Source organism: Canis lupus, chromosome 37, assembly GCF_003254725.2.
Source record: "Canis lupus dingo isolate Sandy chromosome 37, ASM325472v2, whole genome shotgun sequence".
Lineage (NCBI taxonomy): Eukaryota > Metazoa > Chordata > Mammalia > Carnivora > Canidae > Canis > Canis lupus.
In genome coordinates, this window is record NC_064279.1 from 15,962,103 (window position 1) to 15,988,484 (window position 26,382).

Sequence of the window (26,382 nt, forward strand, 5' to 3'; positions counted from 1 at the left end):
TTTTGAGTATTGTAATAGTTCACAAAGTGTCGTAATAACAGACTTTTCTGGGAACTAGCAACAACTTTAGCAAAAGGAAAGCTAAAGAACAAGAATTTGTTAAATTTAAGTTTCTTTCACTCTGACCTGGAATAAAGAATGCCCTGATGCTAAATGGCCTTTAAAGATCACTTAGAACAGAAAGAGATCTATGCTAAGCAATTTGAAAGTATTTGGCAACCCTGAATTTCCTCCTTCTCTTTTGTCTTTACCATAGCAACTTCTGACCTGTAATTTGGTCTTCTGAGTGGACTTATTTATATGAGATTGCCTTTTATAACCATGTAGATCTATTTTTATTTATTTAATACTTTATTATTCCTTCTATTATCAAAGAGGAAGTATGAATAAAGACAATAAAACATGAGAATGATAATACAGAAAACTATTAGCACTAACTAAAGACAGAAGTCAAGTACTAAAGGATGAGAGAAGTAGAAACATCATAGGGATCCATTATCATTCCAGCTGTGTCTCCTATTAAACACTGATCAAGCTATGTTGTTACTTATAAATTATTTCCTTGTAAATTTGCCTCATGTGAACCCATACCCCTAGCACAGAGTCTTACCTCTATGAAGTTAATTATTTGGTTTATAAAGTGGCAAAACTGAGCTTCATATTTTTAAATTCTGGTGGCTCCATTAAGATGCCCACGTAGTCTTATTTAAAGCCCTGCAATTTCATTTACTCAACAATTATTGAGCACTTGTTTTGTCAAACACTAGGCTGGGGTCTCGGAGGATAAGAATGGACAAGATATAAAAAAAAAAAAAAAAGAATGGACAAGATATGATTCTTATCATATCTAAAGCTGACATGTTAAATGAATAGAGATATAAATAAAAATAATATGTGTAATATGGCAGACTAGATTATTGGGACAGACTTTCTCTATGTAAAAATAACCAAAATTCTAGGACATAAGCATTAATGAGCTGACAAGAAAATAAGGAATCATTGGGCTAAAATTAAAATCTAAATGAAAGTGAGACTCAACATCACTTCTGGCACAGAGCACTCTTAAACTCAATATTCCCAGCCCTGGCTGTCTATTAGGAAGAGCTTTAAAAATACCATTGAGTGATGTGGCTTCCAGCAAGGGTATACTAGCTGGTATTGGATGAGTGGCCCCCCTTCATCCAAGAACAACTAGGAAATCTAGACAAAATATAAAAATTACATGATGAAGGTATTGGAGAAATAACAATGGAGCAAGGACTCCCCAAGCCTAGGTCCTGAAAAGAAAGGAAACCAAAGAGATAAGCCCCTAAATCAGCATGGTTTTATCCCACTGCAGTAATTACCTAACAAAAAGTTGAGCTATGAAGCTGATCAGAAAATGTAATGAAAAGGAAGGTGAGCAAAGGCTTTGGTAAATCCAAAAGATTGGAGGTATAAATATTAGGGTTTACAGTTGGCCAAAAGGTTGAAGGGAAATGTAAGGGACAGAAAAAGACTATTCCTTACCAGGACTAAAGTCTGACTTTGAGCTATAATAATACCTGATTGGAGTGATCTATCCCTTATCAAGTTGCCTTCAGAAGAGAAAAATAAATCCTCTCTGTAAAGGATAATCCAGAACTTGAACTCTATAATTTTTTTAAGACTTTACTTATTATTCACGAGAGACACACACAGAGAGGCAGAGATATAGGCAGAGAGAGAAGCAGGCCTCATGCAGGGAGCCCAAAGCAGGACTCAATCCTGAGACTCCAGGATCACACCCTGGGCCGAAGGCAGATGCTCAGCAACTGAGCCACCCAGGCGTCCCTCACTCTATATTTTTTTTTCCTCAATGTCCATCACTCATTTAAAAACATAAAAAGATTAAAATTCCTCAAAATCAAGATTTTAAAAATTTAATAAGAACAGACCCATAAAAAAAAAAAACAGGCCCATAAGAAATCTAGATATTGTCATTATTAGACATGTACTTTGAAACAACTGTCATTAACATAATCAAGAAATTAAATGACAAGAGTGAGAATTGCAGCCTAGAATTGGAGACTATAACAAAAAGCGAAATTCTGGAACTAAAAATCACAATGATTGCAAATAAAAATTTAATGGAAGGGTTTGTGATGGCTAATTTTATATTTCAACTTGACTGGATCACATTGTGCCCAGATATTTGGCTAATCGCTTTTTCTGAATGTGTCTGTGAAGGTATTTCAGGATGAGATCAGCATTTGAATTGGTGGACTCAGTAACCAGTTTACCCTCCTCAAGATGGATAAATACAACTAAACTATCACTAACTGATTCACAGAAAAACTGCTGACTACCAAAGACAAAATCTGAAAAGTATTTAGGTAGGAGCGCTTTTCTTTCAGGAGTACAAAGATAAGACTCCATTCTTCGCTCTCAACAGAAGCATTGAAAGGAAAAGGCAATGGAATGGCGTATTCAAAGTGCTTCAAGAAAATAACTGCCAATTTAGATTTCTATACTCAATGGAAATTTCCTCCAAAAAATTGTTGGGGTCAGATCTACTCTGAAGTAATAATAAGGACAACTCTTCATTACAAGGAAAGATAAGGTATCAGATGAAGTTATGATGATGGATGGGGGGAGGGAGGAATGTAAATGATTATATAAAACAATAATAAAGTCTATGAGGTTTTAAATTACGTGAAATTTAAAAAGCATGAAAATAGGGAAGTAAATGGAGTTAAAATAGTCTAATACCCTTGTATTGTCCCAGAATATAGAAAAAGTTCTAATGTATTTTAGACTTTACAAACCAAAGAGAACTGTTATAATTTCTAAGGTAATCTAAAAAAAATAATTTAAGAATTTTAAGTAACATGCTAATGAAAGAGACGAAATAAAATGACTAATCTAGGAAAGGAGACAAAGAGAAATAAGATAAGTAGTAAAAATAGAAAATGAATAATCAGATGGTATTTAAACCCCAAATTTTCAGTAATTTCAATTATTACAAATAGACTAAAATATCCAATTAAAAGACAGTGTCTAACTAAAACAAAATTCAAGTATAATGGAAAAAATCCTCAAGTATAATGAATTTTCCATTTTTGTAGTTTGAAAATGACCTAATATTGACAGTTTTAAGTTCTTTTGTCAGAAATGGATGCTATTTATAAAAGATGCTTATTAAACATGGGGGGAATGGTTGAGAATGAAAGGAAGAAAAAGATAAATCATGAAAATTTAATTAAAACAAGGTTGTATTAGCTCTAAGAATATTCAACAAATCAGATTTTAGGTTAGTAAATAAAGCAGACATAGAAAGATATTTTATAATACAATAGTCCACTAAAAGATATAACTCTTCTAGATCTATTAATACAGACTCAAAATGATAAAGTAAACTGGAAGAAGTAGAGGAGAAGTAAAAAAAAAAAATCTACAATCATACTGATAGAGTTTTAATTTTTTTCTGGTAACTGATAGAACAAACAAAAATCAGTAAGCACAAAGATGTGAGCACAAAGATGTGAGCACAAAGATGTCTACTTAATTAGCAAATATAGAACCTGGCACTTAATGCTTATAGAAAACATATTTTCAACTGCATGCAGAAAATATACCAAAACAGACCATGTTTTGTGCCATATACAAGTCTCAGCAAATTCCACAGAGTGAAAACTATACAGAATAGACTATCTCACCACAGTGGGATTTAAGCCAGAAATGAACAACAAAAGATAACTGTAGAGTCCCCATGTATTTGACAATTAAGAAACATACTACTAAATAGCCTATGAGTTAAATACAATATAACAGAAAAAAATTGTAATACCTTTTGAACTACTTGAAGATGATTTGTAGACAGATATGTAAGCAAACATAGTAAAATGCTAATGGTAGATGGTTATTCACTGGGAAATTTTGCTACTTTCAGCTCAATTTCCTTTGTGTCAAAAATTTTTTTAGGCACCTGATTTTGTAGTATAGTACCTACATTTACACATCACCTACAAATTGAAAAGGCCTAATAATAACAGCTAACGTATATAAAGACTCCTAGGTATCAGGCACTGTTCTGCGTGTTTGCATGTGTTCTATCATGCTCACAACAACCCTCTGAGTTAGACACTAATCATATACCTGTTATACATATTTAAAAACTGAGGCACAGACCGGTTAAGCTATGGACCACACAGCTTCTAGGCATCATCTGAATCCAAAGCCTACATGCTTAGTCACTACTGTATGCTTTGCCCCCTCAAAGCTCTGGGGCAATTTATACAGACAATAGTAAAATGCTGAACTCATTTAAATATTATCCTCCAAGTTGAGCCTCCATTAGGGGGAACTATAAGGCCAATGGACAGGTGCCTGGGTGGCTCGGTTGGTTAAGAATCTGCCTTTGGCTCAGGTAATGAATGATCCCAGCGTCCTGGGATCAAGTCCTGCATTGGGCTCCCTGCTCAGTGGGGATCTGCTTCTCTGTCTCCCTCTGCCCCTCTCCCCTGCTAATGCATGCTCTCTCTCAAATGATAAAATCTTAAAAAAAAAAAAAGTCAATGGACTATTTATCACACATTCTATACCTTGTCATCTTATCTATGAGGATACTGTCACTGGCTGCTTTGTTTAGATATGCCATGTCCACAACCCCTTTGCCTCTGGCTAAGTTATCCCTCAAACAGGGATATTGTATTGTTTTGACCTATCTCCATTGTGGGGCACAGATGCTGGTTTCTGGGGATAGTGGCTTCCCTTCTGGGGACCATGGAAATCATTAGTTTAATAATTAATTCTAGAATTTTGCTAAGAAATGAGGTCAAGAATTAAAATATAATCTGGGGTGCCTGGGTGGTGCAATTGGGCATCCAACTCTTGGTTTTGGCTCTGGTTGTGAGATCGAACTCTGAGTTGGGCTCCATGCTAAGTACAGAGGCTGCTTGAGACTCTCTCCCCCCTCAGCCCCCCAAACCTCTAAAATAAATAAATAAATCTTTTTAGAAAAAAGAATCAAAATATAATCTGACCCAGGAGAGGATTTTGGTGGGTCCCCAATTAGATCGTAATAAGAATACCCATGTAACTAAGAAAAAAATTATTCTTGGCCATAGATCTACCTCTTGGGTACCCCTAACATTGCTTTATAAATTCAATAACATAGCTCACTCTGTTCTAATGCCTTCTAAAGAAGTCTACACTATTTGTAATTGTCCCCAGTTATATGTCTCTCCTTCCAACTTTTACACATTCTTTTAGAAGCTTAGCTTATTGACAGAGCAAAATCTTTAGATTTTTTATGTATTTTCCTCAGTAGAGTCATTCATCAATATATTGTCAGAGTTTCAATTTTGAAAGTGTCCTACTCCTCTTGGGTTCAGCTTCCCTTTCAGTGACATAGACCTTGCTACTAAAAGTGTGGTCCTGGGCTTGGGTGGCTCAGTCAGTTAAGCATCTGATTATTGATTTCAGCTCAGATCATGATCTCAGGGTCCTGAGTTTGAGCCACCAGTTGGTCTCTGTGCTCAGCTTTTCCCTCTGCTCCTCCCCCTGCTCGCTCCCTCTCTCTCTCTCTCTCAAATCAGTAAATAAACATAATCTTTCAAAAATATAATAAAATAAAGGCTTGATCCTTGTGGCCCAGTAACACTGACATAGTTGAGGCTTGTTAGGACTGCACATTGGCAAACCACACCCCAGACCTACTGAATTGCAATATGTATGTTAACAAAATGCCCATGTGATCTGTATACACACAAAGCCTGAGAAGCATTGTTATAGGCCAAGAGCTCATGTCCTCTCTTTTTCCGAACTTATTATAAATGACTTTTTAAGCCTACACCCATTTCCCTCTGGCCACATCCACCCACCTGCCTCCTGTTTACTCTGAGATCATGGGCTTATCTCCTGTGATGGCACTTCCACTTTACCAGTTTGTGCCTTCTTGTTGATAAGATTTAGACTTGGAACTCCCATTCGCCTTTTACTTCCCTGAACTTCTAAGGGAAGCCTATTTTACTCCAACTTTCCTTCATTTCCAAGACTCGGAATCTGAACTATCTCCTCTTTAATCATCTTTTCATATCTGAATAGACAATCATACATTCAAATATATTTTCATCTCAGCGATTCTACTTGGTCCTCACAGCGGTTCTATGATGTAGTTAGTCTTAAAATGTTCAGAGCCTAGCTTATTATTCCCATTTGTCAGATAAGAAAGTCGAGGCTTAGAGGTTAAAGCAACTTTTGTGAAACCATATAGCAAGTAGTGACAACATCACTGCTAGTATCCAGACCTCTTGCTTTCTTTCCACTGCACAACTCAATCTCCAAAGTTTTGCTCTAAATCTCTGAGCAGTGTTAGAGGGAGAGCTACCCATCCTAGCACCACTTACCAAGTACAAACACCCTCTCCCCTGTGAAAAATGCACTTGGTTATCCAGAGAACTCCTTTTTAAATTTGCCAGAGACCTAATGCTTCCATTAGAATATGTTCAGCCACCTGCATAATTGCTCCTTGTAGTTAGGGGTGGCCAAAGGCACAGTTCTGGCAAGAGAGGTGTAAATGGAAGTTTCATGGGCTGTATGAGTTTGCTAGGGCTGCCTTAACAAAGTGCCACAAGGGATGATTTAAATAACAGAAGTGTGTTGTCTCACAGCTCTGGAGGCTAGAAGTCTGAAATCAAGGTATGTGTAAGATCAATTCCTTCCAAGGGCTATGAAGGGAGGATCTGCTCCCGGCATCTCCCCTTGACATGTAGGTGACCGCATCCCATTCACATGATGTTCCCCTGTCTGCGTATTTCTGCATCCAAATTTCCCCTTTTCATAAAGATACCAGTCATAGTGGGTTACTACCTGCACCAGTGACTCCATTTGAACTTGATTACCTCTACAAATCCTATTTCCAAATAAGATCACATTCTAGGATACTGGGAGTTAATATCCCAATATATTCTTGGAGGGGTGGGGTGACACAATTCAATTCATAACATGGGAGGAGTATTGGTTTGGGGGTGTTTTTGCTTTCCTCACAAGAGAGGACAGCCACAATGTGCTGTCCTTCCACTGCCCTTCCTTTCTGCTTTATATTTTGCTTCCATAGCTGGAGCTGCTCAGCCTTATTGGGATTAAGAGAGAAAGACCAAGAGAGCTAAGAAGTTGAACCAACATTAGGAACTGCCTGACTCTTCATATCTGTTACATGAGGAAGAGCATCACCTTTGCTAAAAGTCCTTGCAGTGAGGTTTTCCTTGGCTTAGACAAACACATTCCTAATATATTTTACCATTCTCAAATAGCTGGCGTTATATGATTTTACCAAATTAGACAGCAATCCAGAGTAAAAGAACTAGTTATTATCAGGTTATGTTCACAAATGATTTAGATTGAGAAAGTGGTTGAAGGGATTGGAGAGTGAACGTATCATACCTTTACAGACATTTTGAAAATAATGCCTAAGAAAAATAAGTACACTGGAGGCTGTCCACCAATGGCCTTCAACCCCCCCACCCCGCCTCTTGTTTCTAGTTCTCAAAGGTGACTGGTGTCTTCCATCCTTCAATGTTGTTCTTGACAAGCCAATAAAAAAGATCCTACTTGCTATTCTTAGTGTTTATACCAAGGTCCTGGTGTGAGAGAATGAGGTCATGACTTGTTACCCTCAACAGTGGAAATTTTAGTAAGTCCCTCAGTGTACTTCTTTGACGACTACACATGAGATCATCTCTGCAGTTACAATTTACAGTCTTAAATGCACTTCTCTTCCCTTTCACATGCTGCGCCCTGTAATGATCTCTTTTGGGATTCTTTGGGGAGCCAAAGAAGTCTGACAACAAGTGGCAGTCATGACTCCAGATATTTTAAGTAGGAAGGCAACTGCTAGGGAGAAACAAGGTAGTTGCCAATGAGCCAGGCAGGATGTCCTCTTTTTTTTTTTTTTTTTTAATTTATTCATGAGAGACAGAGAGACAGAGAGAGAGAAGGAGAGAGAGAGAGGCAGAGACACAGGCAGAGGGAGAAGCAGGCTCCTCGCAGGGAGCCTGATGTGGGGCTTGATTCTGGATCCTGGGATTAGGCTGAGCCGAAAGCAGATATTCAACTGCTCAACCACTGAACCACCCAGGCGTCCCAAGGCAGGACATTCTCTGAACAAGACAGGGGCTCAGGTGAGGCAGGAGAGGCACCTCACAAGCGAAATTTAAGGAGGCGCTCCCTCTCAGCACTATGCAGAACACGGCCAGCGCCTCTTCATGTTTGCCCTGGGCATTTCTCCCACCTTCACCTTGACTTTGAGTAAGAATGATCTCCAATGGACACTCATGTTTTATTATTTTCAGTGGAATAGCTATACTCCTAAGAAGAACACATTCACAGAAAAAAAAAATATATTTTTCTCCCTCCCATTCAGGAATTTAATTTTTTATAGTAATAACTCAAATGAGTGAATACTTATGTACTGAAACCCTAAAGTACTGTATACATACATACTATCTGCAACACTACTAAGAAAGTCTGCGGTAAGGTACCATTCAGATCCCACTTTGTAGCTAAGACCAAGAGAGATTAAAGGTTGGCCCCTGGCCCCACAGAAGACAGGGCCACTCTAACAAGGATCCACCCTGTTCCACTCCTACACCTGCAACCTGCCCTCCCTTCAGGCTTAAAAATCCCTGCTTTCTCAGTATTTCTTATTTTAATTCCCTCAATCACCACAAATTCTACCTCTTTGTCTCCTAGTCAGATTTCTCTTACTTAACTAAAAGATATCATTATTGCTTTGTTTTTGTGGTTTCTTTCTCTTTTCCAGCTTAAAAAAAATTTCATTGAGTTTGAGAGTAGATCAGTATGTCAAGTTTTCTCAAAACATTCTTTAAAGCCATTTTCTGACTTAAATGTCTAGAGGGCAGCGCTAAATGGGGCCACCAGGTAAGAAAGCAGGACGGCTCCACACACTTAGAGGGGACGAGGAGGGAGAAAATGGAAAGGAAAAATCTTATTAGGTTTTGTAGGTCAGGGAAATCCTTTCTAGCCTGGATTCTTAAACCTTCTGAATTTTAATTGAAAGTATTTCTCCAGAGTATTGACTTTAACATGACTGTGCACTCTCAAAAAATATTCCCTATTCGTATTAGAAAAATATTACAAATTCCAGGAAGACAAGATCGCATTTGAAGGAAGAATTTGATGATGTGCCCTTTCTGCTTCGGACAGTAACCATGGAATTGCTGGCGACTACAAAAGCTGCCAGACTTCTATTGAGCATCCCTGCTGGGAAAACCTTAAAGCTCATGGATATGATATATGATTGCATGCTCCCACCTAGAAATCACTATTAATTCTTATTTAAAAAATGGGTAGTATTCCCTTCGAGATTGATGACCATCCACACCAAAAAATGCCCCCAAATTAGAAAGTAAAAGATTGATTTTAACATATCTGGGGGCTATTGTAGAAAGGTATGAAAATTAATGAAAAAAACTTGAAGTCGTACTGATTTCCAGTTTTGGCCTCAAATACAAAATAGTACTTATTTTTTGTACAATTCACTCTCTCACAAAGATAGAAATTCTCAATTGTTTTCTGTAACAAATGGAAAATCAAGTGATAGCCAAATGTCACTACTCATCTTTTCTTTTCTTATATATATATATATTTTTAATTTTTATTTATTTATGATAGCCACAGAGAGAGAGAGAGGAGCAGAGACACAGGCAGAGGGAGAAGCAGGCTCCATGCACCGGGGGCCCGACGTGGGATTCGATCCTGGGTCTCCAGGATCGCGCCCTGGGCTGAAGGCAGGCGCCAAACCGCTGCGCCACCCAGGGATCCCCCATCTTTTCTTTTCTTAATTCAAGTACATATCTTTACCCAAACCAGAAATTACTCTTTTCACTTTTTTTCTGCAAATAGACATATTACAACTATCATTGTTAGTAGTAATTCAGATTATTATAATAATAGGCTTGCTTAAATAAAGCTTTTTATTTCTGGCTCAATATATTTTTAATATTATATCTTCTCATCTTCATTATGTTCCTATAAGGGAGGTTACTTATCATTTCTGATTTATAGATGTAAAAATTATGGCACTGAAAAGCAAGATGACAAAATGCGAGGTCAAATAGTCATGAGAAATTGGTCCTTCAACTCACTTCCTAGATTCAAATTACTTAACTCTCTTCAAAGACAGAAAATGGAGTATAGTAATATGTAAGAAACAATTTTCCGTTGAAAGTGTACTTCAGTGTAAGAATACATTTCCAAACTAGAGATCTTTCTTTCCAAATGCCTTTAAACAGGCATCCAAGTATACAAGCCTGGGTATTCAGTATGGTTTCAAAGCTGACCCACCTGAGTCAGAGAATTTACCGGACAACCTTTTAAGGACTCTGAGTAGAATTCTTATGATGCTATGACTAAGTGATCATGCCTTGACTGCCTCATCTACCTCTTACTCACATTTTCCCAGCACTTTGTTTAGGCGAATCACTTTGGCCCCACCTTAGAAACATATTTTCCCACAGTACTTCAGAATTTTTGCCGCAACTCTGCTGCAATGTCCCCACTTGACACTGTGCTCCCTGCTGTGGGGTTAGAGGCAAAGTTTCCCTTCCGCAGGACTCCAAGCTGAAAGTGGTCTCCACACTATGAAGGACACAGGATCTGTCCGTTGCTCAGCCATCCATTCCAATTTACTGCCTTGGGTCAAGGTGTCCCTTCTCTCCAGTTTGCTGCTTGATTCACTGGAGCCAACTCCCTCCTCACCTCCAAGTTTGGTTCTGTTCTGCAAGTCTCAGGGATCTTTGCAGTCATAGGAGGCTCAGAGATAATATATGGGCATGGCCATGACCTCCACCGTCAGCATTTAGAATATGGGATGACTCAGCCCAGCCATGAAATGAGAAGGTGGAAGGGGCTGGAGACTCGAGGGCAGACATCCACTATGTGCAATGTGGGAGACAGCTAACCACTCACCTTAGCAGTGGCTGGGTAAAAGTGGCACAAATCAATCTAACACTCAGGCTCTTTGGGTTCTAGCTTTATTTAGGTACATTCTTCACTTCAATTTTCATGCTTAGACCTAACAACTTTTTTCCTGGTAATGACTGTGCATTGGGTACATGTTCCCTGCTTTTACATACAATATTACTATTGGAAGTTACTGGTTTCTGGTCTAGCATCCTGAGTTGCCTGCTTTGGTAACCCTACTCTGGTTTTCCTCTGAGCTTCAGGATAGGGTCGATCCCTTCTTGTCCCTAGGAATGAAGCATGTGCACTAAGCCTGGCCCATCAGCATTTCATATTTCCCTGGATTGTGTGGATGATTCAGGGGTAAACAGCTAATTACAGTGACCTTCAGGGCTTTAACAGAAGTGAACAGAAGAGATTTGTTCTAGCTCTACCGATCTGAGTGTTGGGAGCCTAAACCACTGAACCACACCATATAGAGCCTAAGAAGGAGCCAGTCCAGAGGAAGTAATAAAACAGAGCCAAAAAAAAAAAAAAAATAGATGCTAGTGGCTGGCTTCATTGAGGACTGAATCTCACTGATCTGAAGCTGTACCTATTCCTACAAATTCAGCAATAAAATCTCTTTTTAGCTTAAGCCCATTTGAGTTGAGTCTTCTGTCACAATTTCAATAAAAAATGCACTAACTGGCACATTATCTCACTTTTTTCTCACTGCTTATATTTGCATAAACACTGGCTGAGCTAATACATAATATTGTTGTAAACAGCAAATGAGCTAATGCATATAAAGGAAATTTCAAGAGTATAAACAGAAATATGAAAGCAAAAAAGACTATTGTTGATCTACCATAAAAGTAACCTCCTCTTACCATTTTCTCTTTTCAATCACAATATTTAAAATCTGATTCTGTGAAGAAATTGTACACACTGATTGATGAAAGAAGTCCTAACTCATTAAAGGTTATTTGGCTGAATTTTTGTTTCATTCCTTTTGGAACTGAGCTCAGCAAAACATAAAACCAAGTAAACAAGCCTCTTATCCTAAACTTCTGTCACTCTCTTACTCCCCACTCCTGTCACCAGGTCTGTCAAATGCTTCCTTAATGTCTATTTAGTCCATTCATCTCTTGCCACATCTATTACCACTATCTTGAAACAGATCCTCATTATTCCCTGCATGATTTGTTGAAATTAGACTGTGATGGACATGTCTGAGGAAGGAAACACCAGAGTTTTAGATTTTGTTGGAATATTGGTTATACATCTGCTGCATGACTGCCAAACCTAGTGGTCCAAACAACAGTAAACATTTATTATTTTACACTGTTTCTATAGTACAATGTTCAGGAGTGGCTTAGCTAGATGGTTCTGATTCAGGGTCTCTTGTGAGGTGTCTGCCAAGATGTTGGCTGGGGCTGCAGTTATCTGAAGGCTTGACTGGGGCCGGAGATTTGCTTCCAGTTTTGCTCAGTCAGATGCCCAATGAGTTTGTGCTGGTTGTTGGTAGAAGGCATCTTCCATGCTGCACGGTCCATTCCATAGGGTTGAGTGTCCTCATGACATAGCGACAGGCTTTCCCTAGAGCAAATGATTTGAGAGAACAATAAAGAAGTCACAATTTTATGACTAAGCTTTGAAAGGCACACATCATCATTTCTACAATGTTGTCTTGGTTACATGGGTCAGCCCTATCTAATGAGGGAAGGTATACAACAGGGCATAAAAACCAAAAGGTTGGGATCATCCTGTCAGCTGGCTATCATAACTGGAGACAGTGAAGGCTTCATTCCGGGATGTTTAGGTTTGAACATAAAGTATTTGTAATATCAAGGTGGGTGGAGAGGGACAGCAGAACCTGAATTTGTGAATTGGGATGCAAAAGAGAGATGTACCCTGGGAGTCATCGGCACAAAGATGGCAGCTGGAGACACAGGAGTGAGTAAGATCACCCAGACATAGTGAGAAAAACACAAAGGACAAAACCACCAGTATCTGAGGATGGTCAGAGAATGAAGAGTTTGCATAAAAGACTAAGAAAAATGAACCAGAAAGGTGGAAGAAAAGCCAAGTTAGAATAATATCATCAAAACCAAGGGAGTTTCAAGGAAGGAATATCTCTGACTTCCCACTGAAATCTAGAATTCTATGATCCCCATTGACAGTTATAATGCTATTGGGTTTTGATGAGGGACTAATTTACTTGAAATAAAATGGGAAAAAAATCCAAAAGTCTTTGGAAGTCAATATCTAACAAATTAGTTAATTTTCTTACTGTCTGATTTATTTTGTTTCATTTTTGGTGAAGGTGATAACTTTTGTTCATTTTGCTTTACAAGTTGAGTATTTTACTAGTCTTTGTATTCTGTCCATATAGTTCCTCATATTCTTTCCTGGTTATTAAAAGAATACTCATCATTATCTGGAATATCAGACTTGGTTATAATCTCTTATATTTTCCTATCTCTTAAGGCAGGAATCATTCTATTCTCTATGATTTTGAGGGCTTCAGAATCTCTAGACCACTTCTCTGGCCTATGATATCATGAGATATCATAGTTTGCAAAAAATTCTGTCAGGCTTATGGGTTTTGGTTGGTTGGTTGGCGCTCTGGTCATCTATCATTATCAGAATAAAGCTTTAGGAAATGTACCTTTAATAGAAATAAGAATCATATAATCATGAATATATTAGATGTTTTGTTTATTTTGCCTTTGAAATCCTTCAGGTTGGATTTGTGTGGCTCAGAGATTTGTTTTGTTCTGTTTAGTTTAGAACTATTTTAGTCAATCTATGATCTATTTATCCTCCACCTGACCAAATATATTCACTCTGACCCATTTCATAAATAGCTGTTTGCTGTTTACTTTCCAGGGAGAAAAGTGCTTGGTCAGCCAAGGAAAATACTGCAAATGCTAACAAGAGAATCTTGTGTGGCAGCTTCGCAAACCAATTGCATTTTGATCCTCTTCTCTATTTTCTGAAGAATTCAAGTTCAGGTCCCTTCAAGTGGAATTGAATCAGGAGAAAATAAACCAAATTTATGTTGATTTATAAATCACATTCTTCCCATGAAAATGAAACCTACAAATAAGATTAAAACTTGCACTCCTGAAGACCTTATAAAAGTAATTGACAGTGCTAATGTCCCCAATTTCTTTTCTCACCATCTCTCATTACAGAAAAAGCACAGGAAACATTTCATTCATATCTGGAATACAGCCACTTCTGGCATGGAAAGCAACAAACTATTTAATAGCTACACAATAAAGCATTCCACAATAGTGAGTAAAGATAGTCCAGGGCAAAGACAGCTACCATGCAGTGTGCATTTGCCTGTAACTTACCTGGAATGCTATTGAAATGACTGTCCAGCCATCACCGTGGGGAATGCCACTATTTGTGGGTTGAATCATGGCTCCCTAAAGTACATATGTTGAGATCTTAACTCCCAATGTTTCAGAATGACCATATTTAGAGATATGGCCTTTAAAAAGGTAAAATGAGAGATAAAACAAAGTCACTAGGGTGGACTCTACTCCTATATGACCGGTATCCTTATATATGTCCTTATAAAAAGAGGAGATTAGGACACAGGTACCCACAGAGTAAAGGCTATGTGCAGACATAGGAAGAAGGTGGCCATCTACAAGCTTAGGAGAGAGGCCTCAGAAGAAAGCAACCCTACTGACACCTTGATCTCAGGCCTCCAGCTTCCACAATTGTGAGAAAATAAATTTCTGATGTCTAAGCCACCCAGTCTGTGGTGCTTTGTATGGCAGTCCTGGCAGACTGGTCCAGCCACAGTGTTAGGCATAAATGGCTCTGCAGCCTGGATTTATAGGAGATTGATCTCTGAATCCCAGAAATACAATCTCCATTAGGCAGTGCTTCTGCACCCTTCAGCCCATCACCCTCTACTCCTGAGTCTCAGCTCTGTTCCCTCTTGGATCTAGTTATCTATAAATCACTTATAACATATTACAATCTAAACTAGCCCAAACAATAAGCAGCTAGAGAGCTACGTTTCTTTCAACATGTGCACACACACATGCAAACACACTTTCTGTGTTAATAACTAATAAATATTCCAGTAAGTGTTCTAATGGCCAACAAGAGGCAGATTCTTAGCAGCCGAGGTACTCTTATAAATGAGCTACATGGGAGAAATTCCAATTCCACTTATATTATTCCCCTTCAGTCATATATTAAGACACAGGGATTTAACATGAATCTATCAGGTACAGTCAAAAGCTTCTTCCAGACATTTTTCTTTTTTTGGTTTTTAATTTAATTCAGAATATATATTTGGGAGAATGCCCACAAACATGAATTAAACATAGGAAGTGGAGACCGTTAACATACAAGCTAAAATCAGTGCTATAAAACAATTTTTTAATCTGAATTAAATTACCCCAGTTAATGCAGAATGTTTGTGGAATTTTTCCTCTTTAGGGCAACAGAGTTCTCTCTAGACCTCCCAACTTCTCTGGAAGGGAGGTGGCAGAAAGAGGTGGGAGAGGAGCTGCAGTATACGAATGGAGATACAGAGGCTGACTCCACGTCCATCTAATGCAGGGTCTCAACGTCATGACTGGCACTCCTATTTCAAAGAAAATTTTAAGCATGCACCCCCAAAGTACATCTTTTTATTCATTTCTTTGTAAGTGATGTATTTGTACGACTACAGTCATATATTAGGTACATTGAAAGCATACACCAAAAATAGAGATTTGGAAAGGACGAGTTTAACATGTGTTCTCTTTTTGTGGATTAGCCTGCCTTCTCTATGCTTTGGAAACCACTGAATTTTTGTCTGTAGTGTAGGAATGGGGGTCCAGATCCTTAGGCTCCCTTCCACACATCTATTTGGCCATCCTGCCCCTCTTCAGTTAAAAAAAAATAATAAGTACTTTAGTGTGTGTGAAGAAGTGCATGCCATGTACTACTTATGCTCAGGGCCACAGCATCATCTCTCTAGAAATTCCCTGCAGATTAGCCATTAAATGCAAACATACGGACTTTTTTCTTTTCTTTCAGCTAGGCAATGCCTATCTCCATGGAACCATTGGTCCAAATACTCAAGTTCAACTGGAATTATGCTCTAAGGTATAGACATATGTTGTACTCAACCATCACAAGTGAAGAAAATGATAAATGATAAAGTTATGAGACTGAGCTTAGCATTAAATGTTTTGGTCTCTGTACCTCCTTGTAAGTGAACAGAAATGCGTGGGACAAATGGGTAAAATTCATCCTCTCAAAACAGGTAGGGAGCAAGCATTTATTTAAAACTCAATAATTCCTTTTGTTTCACTTCAGTTTATATTTATTTGTATTAAATTTGAATTAAATTAGAATCAATTGCAAGTGTTTAAAATAGTAAGTATAATATGACCCAGTATTATAAAAATATTTCTATTTACCCATTCTCTCAAGGTAGCTTTACCTGAACTATCAGTGATTATGATTTCTGAGTTGTAGGATTTGGTTTGGTTTTCCTTTGCTGTTTTGTTTGTTTTAACTTTCTGCCTCTACTCTTCTGTATTACTTAAAATATCTTTGTGCTATAAAAATATATATTGTATAAAAACTATAAAGTAATTTTCCTTAAAAAATAAATAAGATTCATATCTGGGATCCCTGGGTGGCGCAGCGGTTTGGCGCCTGCCTTTGGCCCAGGGCGCGATTCTGGAGACCCGGGATCGAATCCCACATCGGGCTCCCGGTGCATGGAGCCTGCTTCTCCCTCTGCCTATGTCTCTGCCTCTCTCTCTCTCTCTCTGTGACTATCATAAATAAATAAAAATTAAAAAAAAAAAAAAAAAAAAAAAAAAAAAAAAAAAAAAAAAAAAAAAAAGATTCATATCTAAGTGAATGAATGAATAAATCTGAAAAATTGGTTGTGTCCAAAGTTGAAAGAAGACTTGGCGGAGAAGACTATAGCAGGAGATACTGTACTTTGGGACCAGATATTGTACTTAACTGCATATACTATCCCTACGGAAATAAAAACATGAAGCCCTGCCCCCTCCCCCTCAGTGGAAATAGGCTGGTCTTTTCTGCATTCTCTTGCACTGTTTTATATCATGATCAACAGTAGCCCCATCTCCAAGACAACTGGCTAGACTTAGATACTCCCTCAGCCCTAAAATCATATTTTTTCTTTATATTCAGCTGAATGATTCATGAAAGCCCCAAATCGTAGAAACCTGGAATTTTAAAGATGGATGATATTTCAGAAATCATCTAATAATGTAATCCCTGTGCTTTCTAATTGAAGAAGTCACAGCCTAGAGAGATGCAGCATCTTGCTCAAGGTCACCAGTGTGCTAGAAGCAGACTCTGGACTATAACCCTGTCCTAGCTACAGGCTCAACAGCAGCAGTTCTGGTGACTCTAGGCTTGGCACATTTCTGGTTCTCCTTTCGTTTATCCTGGCTTATTACTTCCATTTATGGCTTTATTATTGTTGCAATATCATTGTAAGTAGTCTCAAACCATTTGTAGTAAGAGATGGAGGACTAAATATTTATACTATAAAGGTCAGGACAGCTCTTGTAACCCCCAATCCAAGTGCTCTTTCCAAAGAAGGTAGCGTGTCAGAAGCCTGGAGCTCACTGTTACTTCACGGTCATTGACAATATCTGCCGCGTCCCCAGGGCCATGAAGACTGGCAGTAGTAGGGCAGCATGCTGTGCACTCTTACAAGCTTTCTTCCTAACGGGAAATTTCTTGAAAATGAGTTTTTAAAATGTCTTTGCAGGTAAAAATAGAAGCAATTAATGTATCTATTCAGTAACTTATTTAATAATCATGAATAAAATTACCAAAGGTGAGAATAGAAATTCTGGTTCAGAACCATGACAATTTGGAGCTTTCCAAAATGAAAAATAAGCACCTATTTGGAGGAAGTGGAATTTGTGTAGTTTTGTATGACTTAAGAACTTGGAAATAAAAGCTAAAAAAGAAGCATTTGTAAAGATGGTCTGAGACAGAAACAGCAGTAGATACAGTAGGTGACGCATAGGAGGTAAGAGAGATTCTTCTCTAGGACATACCCCTGATCTTCTGTTTCTGACATCACTTTACTTTCCATGAAAATATACCATGATACCAGAAAAACAGGGAGGTAGAAAATCACAAGGTCTTTGACTAGAAAATCAACAACTAAAATCCAAGAAAGCTTTATCTGTATAACACTTAAGTGGTAGAAGGACAGGGAAAAAAATGCATTGACTATTTCTGACCCTGAAAACATAATTATTAGCAATAACACCAAAAAGAACAATAAATTGAGCTTCTAGGTCTAGTAGGATATAAAATTAACAATGACTTGTAAAAATTCAGTTAGTTTTCTTAATTATCTCATGCTAGATGATTGCTCATGTTTGTTGTCAATAATCTTTTAACCAAGTAAATTCATAAGGAGAAGAGAACCTATAATCTCTCTATTCCCCCTCTTTGTTTGAAAAGCTTTAACTAAGACTGTGCTTATATATCGTCTGTAGACCATTCACATCCTGATAGGGAATGGTGGCCGTTTTTTGAACAATCTGCCTTGAACTTGCTGGTCTTATATCAAGGCTGTCTGTCAATCATTGTTGGAACAGGACAGGGTGAATTTGAGGCAGTGAACACACATTCATTAAATGCAAGTCAAGGAATAGGAGTTGTTTTAAATAAAGCTTATACATAATACAAACCTTCCATGGTCAAACACAGGAACAAAGCTCTTAATTATTCACTTCATTGGAGTGTACGTGGGGAAGTGATTACATACCATGGGAATTAGATGTAAGGAAATGCCAAATTCCAAAGTAAAACATTCTAAACATAAGAATTATATTGAGGAGTAGCCTGGTACCAGTTTTATTTTCTAGATCAACATAAAGAAGTATTCATCATCTTATTTGAAAAAATAAAGACTTAATATGTAAATATATATTGATTTCATCTCAATAATAAGATCGACAGTGAAAATAATAGATAGTTGTCACACAGAAATTAAAGGTTTTATGTTCTGTTTATGTTTGTTATAATAATAATAGAACCTCAAGGTGTAGCAATGAAAAATTATCTTATTTTAAAGCAATTATGTGGGAGGCAGCTAATAAAATTACATTGACATTATATACACTTGTCTTTCCACAAGAACCACAGCAATCAAATCAAATTAAATTTAGAAGAATGCACTAAAATACTCACTATTCAAAAGTGATCAACAGATCTTCCTTAAGTATCTAGCTGTGATAATTAGGAGGGTAATGTTTGATTTGCCCATAAAACTCATTATTTCTTATTCTATTTCTGGGATTCATTTATCTCACTTACCTGTGACCTGTTTAGTATGGATCTGGGTCACTTTTAAATTGAAGAGTATGCATTTTAGGGTAATAAGTCCACAAAAGGACTGTGGATATAAATAAAATGCAGGCATTCCCTAAACTACAAATATCCAACTTATGAATACACATACATAAGAGCAGAGCCCTGGCAAATGAAAAGTATAACCAGTCTTGCCAACCCCAATGCCTATAGATAGGATCATGCTGGTAACATAAGTGGCCACCAAATTATTGCCACATGGGAATAAGGAGCAGCACATCCACATTTTTATTAAAAACCTCCGAATATTTGAATGTTGAACACACCAATTCAAAATCCTGAAGAATACTGTATAAGCCACACTGAAGACTTCTATAAGTCATCATAAACCTTCCTGAATGGAAAACTCAGGAAATTCAAGAGGAATAATTCTCCAGATCGTCTTTATTCAGAATACAAAATCTAGTCTGTTTTACTTCTAAACATGTTCCCAGAATGTAAAAGAGCTAATCTATGATTGGAAAATAAGGGAACTGTGTTAACATAAATGACACATCGGTTCACACAGATTTTTCTGCCAGCACATTCATGCTTTGTGTCCTACAGCAATGGCAGCTGGATGTAAAGCACATTAGCCTAGCTCAACGCGGCAAGTCACAGAGGAATACAGCATTGTTCCGTTCACCCCGTTCTGTCTGAGAGGTGATTATTTACAGTTTCCCCCATCTTTTTGTATTTTGCCCTTGTCTCCATCCTTTAACATCCCTTTTATCAAGCTACCTGTGTTTTCAAGTCTTATATATAATACCATAGTATATATACTTATTTAGAAATCGGCATGGCTTTGATTTCTAAAAATACCAGAATTTAATTGAAACAATTTTTTTTTATCAGTACTCTGCTCACAATGTTTTCTCAGTATTAATTGGTCCTCAATATTATTTTTCCCAGAAGTGCTGCTATTTTTGGTGTGGGATTGCAGAACACAAGGGTTTTTTTGTTTTTTCAGGAATACATATATCATGTTATAGCAGGAGTGTTACCCCTTGTTGAGATATGGATGCAGCATTTCAAGTTAGATCTGTTCATCAATTAATTAGTATCATTAAACCAGCCTTTCAATATATGATTCACTTTTGGCTAAGCCCTCTGGACTTAGTTCACACTGCTATAACAGTGATAGCAGATCTGGTATCTGGTGAGAGCTTGCTCCCTGGTTTGTAGACAGCTGCCTTTTTACTGTATCCTCACATAGCCAGGGAGAGAAGGAGGGAGAAGGAGAGGGAGAGGGAGAGGGAGAGAGAGAGAGAGAGAGAGAGGGAAAGAAAAAGAGAGAGGGAGGGAGGGAGGGAGGGAGGGAGGGAGGGAGGGAGGGAGGGAGAAAGACATGACTAAGGGGAGATCTGGTCTCTCCTTCCCTTTATAAGGGCACTAATCCCCTTGTGGGAGCTCTAGCCCTATGACCTCTTCCAAACCTAATTACCTCCCATAGGTCCCATCTCCAAATACCAACACACTGTGTGTGTGGGTGGGGGTAGGGAGGTTGGGTTCCAATGTATAAATTTTGAAGGGATACAAACAATGAGCCAATTGCATCTTTCCATGTATTATTTCATTTAATTTCTCAACAACCTTACACGCTCAGCAGCTATACACTACCTAGAAATGGGGCCAGCAGCTAGCTAGGCTATGTGGACTTGGTGAACAAAACCTGCCCTTACTCTCGTACAGCTAAGCTCCCTGAGGGATATACAGGTAGATGTAATACTGCCTATTATAAATGCTTACCTGCCCTGGACAAAAATGTTGTCTTTGTCAAGGGAGCACTCCAGTCCCCAGAGACCAAGTAAGTGAGAAAGAGCCTCCCATTATTGTGTTCTTTGCCACTGCCTTAGGGAGGGAGGAAGTGGGTCCTCTCACACCACATACCTGCCACACCCCACTCCCCGGCCCCACCACCACCACTGAAGGATGCCATAAGCTCTCAGGGACTCTGGCTAACTTCCTCCTGCCTCTGAACTCTCAACTATGTGACCCCTTACCCTGTGACCTCAGAACTGCTTGTTGGGAATTTTTTTTTCTGCCTGGGGCTTGAACCTCAGATTTCTCTGTAATTTTCAAGCCTAAATTGTTCCTCCACTCATGGTTCTCAGCTTTTCATCTTGCCTGAGGCAGGACTGCTCTACTCCTTGTCAGCGCTGTAGAACTAATGTCTGCATTCAGTTAATGCTAGCTCCCTGCACAGGGGGTGTTTGCATATTGGACTCTATGCTTGCCAAGTCTGGGACTCCTGCACAAGCATTCCTCAGTCCTCCATGAGCCTGCCTCACTGGACTGCACAACCATCACACCGTGGAGCCAAGGTAGTTCTTTAAACCACACCCAATTTATAAGCTAAAAAACCTGTACCTCAAAGGATGTGGCTTGGAAGGAAGAAGTGGATGGGTTTTTGAGCAGTGAGATACCTCACAGAAAACAACAGAAGAGAAAGGAAGCAACTTTCCTTAGGAGGCAGCACAGAGCACAAAGGAAGGGAAAATGTTGGTGATTAAAGAAAGGGATAGAGAGAGGGGTTTAGTTGCACTGAGAGGGAGTTTGTTGGGGACCTTGGAGTTAGAAGAACTTGGGCCCATTAATGTAAACCATAGAGAATTCTTGACTGGAGGGATAATGCGGTGGTTTTGAACTTGAGGACAGCTGCATTCCAGCTGACTTTAAAATGGGTTAGACGGGGACACCTGGGAGGCTCAGTGGTTGGGCTCCTGCCTTCGACTCACATCATGATCCTGGAATCCAGGACCAGGTCCTGCATCAGGCTCCCTGTGAGGAGCCTGCTTCTCCCTCTGCCCATGTCTCTGCCTCTCCCTTTCTCTCTCTCTCTCTCTCTCTTTCTCTGTGTGTGTGTGTGTGTGTGTCTCTCATGAATACATAAATAAGTCTTTATAAAAATAATAAAATAAAATAAAATGGGTTAGACAAAGGAGAGATGAAAATTAGACAAACCTAAAAGCTGTTGCTATCTATCTACCTATCTACCTGTTTACCATTCACTTATCACCTACCTATCACCTACTTACCATCTACCTATCCTCTTTCTCTCTGTGTGTGTCTCTTTCTCTGGCAAAGAGAACTCAAGCAACCAGAAGAGTTTGAGAACTAGAGGGAGGCACAAACTGAAGGGACATTGTAGGTGTTTATCCATCCAGGTCATCACTCCATGTTCCAAATGGAGATCTCAATCTAATGAAGTTTCCATCATTATTGCTGTTTTTGAAGATCCTTTGCAGGGGTTGGGAGAGTGTCACACAACCAATAGAATTTCCATAATAAATGAGATCCTTGGGCCCTTCTATTCATACTATGGGCCACTGTTCACAGTAACCCAGAATTCCCTGCGAGTACCTATTTCTCCTCTAGGAGTCCAGATGTGGGCTCAGAGGACCACCAAGGATCTATATGTACACACAAGGTTTCAGGCTGTCAAGGCACTGAACATAAAATATGTCGGAATGCAGGGCATCGGGTGGCTCAATCAGTTAAGCATCTAGCTCTCTCTCAGTTTCAGCTCAGCTCATGATCTCAGGGTGGTGACATCAAGCCCCTTATCTGGTTCTGCACTCCGTGCAGGGTCTGATTGAGCTTCTCTCCCTCTTCCTCTACCCTCCTCCGCTCATGCACATACTCTCTCTCAAATAAAATAAATAAATAAAATATTTTTTAAAAAGAAAGAATGTGTCAGAATGCAGATCAGGAAGGCTTGTGGAAGAAAGGACTCACACATCAGTGACAAAATGCCATCACATATAACATGAGCATTTTAGTACTAGCTCTCCCTGCATTGAGCAATATCCATTCAGGAAGAAAAGGGAGACCTGCTCTCTTTTTTCTGCTTTGAGCATGTGGGAAGGTGGGTCCTCTCTCAAATCGCTACCAATTCATGTCCTTCACATTCAGCATCTCATCTAAAATTCAATTTACCTAGGGAACTTTCTAAGATTACTCCTAAACTTGGTATTTTTCCTGGCCCGGAGTCCAAAGTATGTAAACTACTTCAAGGAACAGAGAGTTTCACAAACCTTATAAATTTTAATATCAATAATTTAGACTATAAAAATTACTATTTACCATAGGGACCCCTATCAATAGCTATTTTTTTGTTTCAGTGCTTCACAAGATCCAGTACCTACTCATCTTCTCAAGAATATGTTTATTGCCCTGTTTGTGATACAATATGTATTCATCTGGTACTTCCTGTTATTTGTTTCATATATTCTTCAATCATTTTATAAGTGTCTTCCATCTAACTATCCCATAAATTCCCTGGGGGCACAAACCTGCTGTATTAATTTTCTGACATCATCCTGTAGTACCCACTGCTATTTCTTGGCACACTATGGACATTCTATAAATGCCCTCTCCATCAGATCAAGTTGTTAAGTCAGGAGAGAAGTCAGTGGTTTATAGTCAGGTCTAAATCTTTTCTGACTGGAGAAGAAAAGAAATGGGCAGGTATTTTAGCTTTAAAATGGCATGGGAAATTTGTTTTTTTCTCTGTAGCAATTGGAGTAGATGATATTGGATTTACCATGTAGCAGGGATCATGGAAGTGCAATACAAAACCCAGATGACAGTATGAAATGTATTTTGTGTGTATTCACAAAATTCCACAGAATCAATCACCATCCCTTTGACCGAGTTAATATGAACTCCAGTGGCAGTAACCCACGGACCTCTAATAGAATTCACCAATGGGAAATAGTAACAGTTCCTGTGGAGGCATTACCTTCGGTGCCGACTGTGATCTATGGATGACAGCCTCCCAGAAAACACATTGACACAATAGGCTGTAATGGCTCAGATGGGGCCTTTATGTGATATCGGGCCAGTGATCTGCAGACAATGTCTCGCCGGGAGGTTTCTCAATTGCCTTCTCCAAAGCTTTCCCTCATGCTTTCAGGGCCTGTCCAGGTACTTTTCTGAGCTCAGGGATGTCTGTCTGTGCTCTAAGACTATCGAAGCTTGCCTTAAGGCATCTCCATTACACTAATGAGCTGCTGCAAAGCCAATGAAAAAATGAAGAATAGCTACAGATGGAAGATTTTCTCCAATTTACAATGATGTAGGTGTAGATGTGTTTGCTTATAAAGTATAATTAAGCTCCAACAGTCAGATTTGAGCCTTATTTCTTCTCAAGCCCTGTTCACCAGTTTGAAAACTGCTTTGTCCACACCTAAAGAGACCCTGTTACCCCTGCGCCAGTCAGCCACTCAACAAATAATTGGTAAATGTGCTAGTTGTGCAAGGCATTTTTGTAGCTGTAGGATAATAATTGACTTATGCCCTCAAGGAGTTTCTGATTGAGTTAGAAGAGGTGAAACTGACCCATGTGGACCCCTGTGTATTTATGGCTACATTGCTGTGTTGGTGTAGTCTGTACTCTGGATTGTTTGATAATTATGCATCCAAACACCTGTACTAATAAACACCTGTACCTCACTCATCACTACAACTGACTCTGAGCAATAACTCAGATAAGTAGTACACAGCAGGAGAAAAAGTAGATTTATCGGCAGATGCTCAAATAACCCGAACCTTACATTCTTAGAGTAAATTAAGGCCATATGTGAGGGAGGACTGGGGAGAAGAGAAGAGATAAGGAATTACTAACATTTATGAATACTAAGTATGCCCCCAGACACATCACAGGTTGTCACACTTTTCCTTAACAAGGCCTCTATAAAGTACAAATCAACATCCTCATTTTACACATAAAAAATAGCAATTCAGAGAGATTACCTGTCTTGCCCTAGTCCACACAACCACAAAATGAGTGAACCAGGATTCAAACTCAGATCTGTCTGCTCCAAACCTCACACTCTTTCTACTCTGTCATTGTCCTGATCATGCCTTGTATCATCTTGACTAAACCATACCTGTAACCGCTGTAATTTCCACCTTACCTGTAACCACTGTAATTTCCACCTTACCTGTGAATACTCTTCTTCAAAATGACCCCTGATTCTGGATTGGGTGGGAAAAAGGAGAGATCAAACACAAGAAGACAAAAGTAAAAAAACTAATTCAAGAGATTACCTTCTGCCAATTCACAAAGCTATGGCCAGGGATGGTGTTCAGCCAGTCTGGCATACCAGTCAGCATCCATCCTAACTGGTCAGCTCAAAAATCATTGAGGATGTGATATATTTTTTAAATATCATCTTCCCCGACTACTTTAATGGGTTCCTGAAATTTGAGTTCACTGAATATTGGTTTTTGAGAAGAGTAATGTCAACTTTGAAGGCAGTTCTAAGGTTAAAAGAAGGTGATATGAATAACACTTATTTCTAGGAGAAAATTTATATTGAGAAAAATCAATTATTCTAGTCATCTACTTTATATATATATCTTAATATATAATATATATTATATATAATATAATAATATATATTATATAAGATATTAATATATCTTATGTATCTTATATATATCTTAAATGCCCTTAATATTATTAGAAAACAAATGCAAAGTTTTATATGAAATTTTAAATACCTGTTATAATTGGCTTGTGCTTTGGTCTAAACTCATGACATAGAAACCTTAGATTTTTATCTGTTGTATGGATACTTTAAAAACATAGTAACTATTCTTCAAGTTCCCCAATCCAGTTTCAATATGTAACTTCTCAAAGATAAGCACCATTAATAGTTTATTGTGTATCTAGGTTTTTTTTATCCATAAAGGAAGATAAAATATATTTGAAATATGTGTTTGTTTTACCAAAATTTAGTCATATGTACCAGTCTACAGCTTGCTGTTTATAATTAATGTCCCAAGGATATCATTCCTTGTCAGTATATCTGTTTTGTTCTTTTCAGTAAGTGCATGGTATTCTGTGTATACATGTATCATAACTTCAAGCTTTATTAACATATATTTAGAGTGTTTTCAATGTTTTGATATCTTAAACAATGCTACCAAAGACATCTTAGTGCATTTTTGCTCCCTTACACGCATATTTTAATAAGAAAATTATACTCTTTTAAATAGCTTGGTCTCCTTTTAGGAAATTAACATCAGGCCTTCATCTGTACCTATTTCACAGAAATTCAC

General features: G+C 38.4%; 2 long non-coding RNA genes across 6 annotated transcripts in view; one reads left to right on the forward strand and one right to left on the reverse strand.

Annotated features, from left to right (window-relative positions):
* The first annotated feature begins 431 nt into the window (after positions 1-431).
* LOC112656493 (uncharacterized) lies at positions 432-16,516 on the forward strand. The gene is made up of 3 exons (XR_003134347.3): positions 432-2,581; positions 15,400-15,607; positions 15,985-16,516. It is a non-coding gene; the product is annotated as an uncharacterized LOC112656493 (long non-coding RNA).
* Positions 11,485-26,382, reverse strand: part of LOC112656490 (uncharacterized) — a 62,150-nt gene continuing 47,252 nt past the window's right edge. For 2 of the 5 annotated variants that reach the window (XR_004812635.2, XR_004812634.2), the window contains exon 6: positions 11,485-12,525. This is a non-coding gene — a long non-coding RNA (uncharacterized LOC112656490). The remainder of the gene's footprint in view (positions 12,526-26,382) is intronic. The other 3 variants (XR_003134341.3, XR_007408971.1, XR_003134340.3) reach the window with 2 other exon arrangements.